A 3,529-nucleotide genomic window follows, 5' to 3' on the forward strand; every position below is an offset into this window, starting at 1 on the left:
GCAGCCAGGAGATCTGACGTCCAACCAACAACCATAGAAATAGAATCCATAGAATAGATTAATTTAAGTCAACGATGGGTTAGAGGTTCCAAGCCCGTTCTATTAATTATATTTCTATGCCAAAAACATCCTCTTGCTCCCAAACCTGTTTATCTAGCTGGATCTGCCTACTGTAGAGAGACATCCCTCTCTCCTATACCTCTGGAACTATCAGTCTACTGTAGAGAGACATCCTCTCTCCTATACCTCTGGAACTATCAGTCTACTGTAGAGAGACATCCCTCTCTCCTATACCTCTGGAACTATCAGTCTACTGTAGAGAGACATCCCTCTCTCCTATACCTCTGGAACTATCAGTCTACTGTAGAGAGACATCCTCTCTCCTATACCTCTGAACTATCAGTCTACTGTAGAGAGACATCCCTCTCCTATACCTCTGGAACTATCAGTCTACTGTAAAGAGACATCCCCTCTCCTATACCTCTGAACTATCAGTCTACTGTAGAGAGACATCCCTCTCTCCTATACCTCTGGAACTATCAGTCTACTGTAGAGAGACATCCCTCTCTCCTATACCTCTGGAACTATCAGTCTACTGTAGAGAGACAGTCCCTCTCCTATACCTCTGGAACTATCAGTCTACTGTAGAGAGACAGTCCTCTCTCCTATACCTCTGGAACTATCAGTCTACTGTAGAGAGACATCCCTCTCTCCTATACCTCTGGAACTATCAGTCTACTGTAGAGAGACATCCTCTCTCCTATACCTCTGGAACTATCAGTCTACTGTAGAGAGACATCCCTCTCTCCTATACCTCTGGAACTATCAGTCTACTGTAGAGAGACATCCCTCTCTCCTATACCTCTGGAACTATCAGTCTACTGTAGAGAGACATCCTCTCTCCTATACCTCTGGAACTATCAGTCTACTGTAAAGAGACATCCCTCTCTCCTATACCTCTGGAACTATCAGTCTACTGTAAAGAGACAGTCCTCTCTCCTATACCTCTGGAACTATCAGTCTACTGTAGAGAGACATCCCTCTCCTATACCTCTGGAACTATCAGTCTACTGTAAAGAGACATCCCTCTCTCCTATACCTCTGGAACTATCAGTCTACTGTAGAGAGACATCCCTCTCTCCTATACCTCTGGAACTATCAGTCTACTGTAGAGAGACATCCTCTCCTATACCTCTGGAACTATCAGTCTACTGTAGAGAGACATCCCTCTCTCCTATACCTCTGGAACTATCAGTCTACTGTAGAGAGACATCCCTCTCCTATACCTCTGGAACTATCAGTCTACTGTAGAGAGACAGTCCTCTCTCCTATATCTCTGGAACTATCAGTCTACTGTAGAGAGACATCCTCTCCTATACCTCTGGAACTATCAGTCTACTGTAGAGAGACAGTCCTCTCTCCTATACCTCTGGAACTATCAGTCTACTGTAGAGAGACATCCTCTCTCCTATACCTCTGGAACTATCAGTCTACTGTAGAGAGACATCCCTCTCTCCTATACCTCTGAACTATCAGTCTACTGTAGAGAGACATCCCTCTCTCCTATACCTCTGGAACTATCAGTCTACTGTAGAGAGACATCCTCTCTCCTATACCTCTGGAACTATCAGTCTACTGTAGAGAGACATCCTCTCTCCTATACCTCTGGAACTATCAGTCTACTGTAAAGAGACATCCCTCTCTCCTATACCTCTGGAACTATCAGTCTACTGTAAAGAGACAGTCCTCTCTCCTATACCTCTGAACTATCAGTCTACTGTAGAGAGACATCCCTCTCTCCTATACCTCTGGAACTATCAGTCTACTGTAGAGAGACATCCCCTCTCCTATACCTCTGGAACTATCAGTCTACTGTAGAGAGACATCCCTCTCTCCTATACCTCTGGAACTATCAGTCTACTGTAGAGAGACATCCTCTCTCCTATACCTCTGGAACTATCAGTCTACTGTAAAGAGACATCCCTCTCTCCTATACCTCTGGAACTATCAGTCTACTGTAAAGAGACAGTCCTCTCTCCTCTACCTCTGGAACTATCAGTCTACTGTAGAGAGACATCCCTCTCTCCTATACCTCTGGAACTATCAGTCTACTGTAAAGAGACATCCCTCTCTCCTATACCTCTGAACTATCAGTCTACTGTAGAGAGACATCCCTCTCTCCTATACCTCTGGAACTATCAGTCTACTGTAGAGAGACATCCTCTCTCCTATACCTCTGAACTATCAGTCTACTGTAGAGACATCCCTCTCTCCTATACCTCTGGAACTATCCGTCTACTGTAGAGAGACATCCTCTCTCCTATACCTCTGGAACTATCAGTCTACTGTAGAGAGACAGTCCTCTCTCCTATATCTCTGGAACTATCAGTCTACTGTAGAGAGACATCCCTCTCTCCTATACCTCTGGAACTATCAGTCTACTGTAGAGAGACATCCCTCTCTCCTATACCTCTGGAACTATCAGTCTACTGTAGAGAGACATCCCTCTCTCCTATACCTCTGGAACTATCAGTCTACTGTAAAGAGACAGTCCTCTCTCCTATACCTCTGGAACTATCAGTCTACTGTAGAGAGACATCCTCTCTCCTATACCTCTGGAACTATCAGTCTACTGTAGAGAGACAGTCCTCTCTCCTATTCCTCTGGAACTATCAGTCTACTGTAGAGAGACATCCCTCTCTCCTATACCTCTGGAACTATCAGTCTACTGTAAAGAGACATCCCCCTCTCCTATACCTCTGGAACTATCAGTCTACTGTAGAGAGACGTCCCTCTCTCCTATACCTCTGGAACTATCAGTCTACTGTAGAGAGACAGTCCCTCTCCTATACCTCTGGAACTATCAGTCTACTGTAGAGAGACATCCTCTCTCCTATATCTCTGGAACTATCAGCCTACTGTAGAGAGACATCCTCTCTCCTATACCTCTGGAACTATCAGTCTACTGTAGAGAGACAGTCCCTCTCCTATACCTCTGGAACTATCAGTCTACTGTAGAGAGACATCCTCTCTCCTATACCTCTGGAACTATCAGCCTACTGTAAAGAGACATCCCTCTCTCCTATACCTCTGGAACTATCAGTCTACTGTAAAGAGACAGTCCTCTCTCCTCTATATATATATATATATATATATATATATATATATATATATATATATATATATATATATGTTTACTGCATAGCTCGACTCACAGACAGTATCACTGAAATGTATGGTGCTGATGAGCTATTGGGTAACATTGCAGCAACAACATCAAAGATAAAAGCGGATCCGACTGCAAACCGGTATTTGGGTCAAATTACCGATACATACAGACATGCATTGGTTTAATTTGACACAGGTAATGCAAATATCTGGTTCCAGGTCACACATAATAAGGACAGTGGTAAACTGCCGAGCTGAAGGGCTAATCCCCTCGCTAACACGATCACGCACCACACCACACCACAACACATCAGCATTCACCCACTGCAGCTAGCAGCAGCCTCGACAGCACACCACACAC

General features: G+C 44.3%; 1 long non-coding RNA gene across 2 annotated transcripts; it reads right to left on the reverse strand.

Annotated features, from left to right (window-relative positions):
- Window positions 1-205: 205 nt before the first annotated feature.
- On the reverse strand, window positions 206-1,719 carry LOC127925997 (uncharacterized). 2 transcript variants are annotated; one of them, XR_008123037.1, is made up of 3 exons: window positions 1,617-1,719; window positions 1,380-1,427; window positions 206-342 (listed from the first exon to the last, which is right to left on the reverse strand). It is a non-coding gene; the product is annotated as an uncharacterized LOC127925997 (long non-coding RNA). The 2 variants fall into 2 exon arrangements; XR_008123036.1 differs by lacking the exon at window positions 206-342 and adding an exon at window positions 726-862.
- Between the last annotated feature and the right edge of the window lie 1,810 nt (window positions 1,720-3,529).

This window comes from Oncorhynchus keta, unplaced genomic scaffold (assembly GCF_023373465.1).
Source record: "Oncorhynchus keta strain PuntledgeMale-10-30-2019 unplaced genomic scaffold, Oket_V2 Un_contig_6574_pilon_pilon, whole genome shotgun sequence".
In the NCBI taxonomy this organism is placed as follows: Eukaryota; Metazoa; Chordata; class Actinopteri; order Salmoniformes; family Salmonidae; genus Oncorhynchus; species Oncorhynchus keta.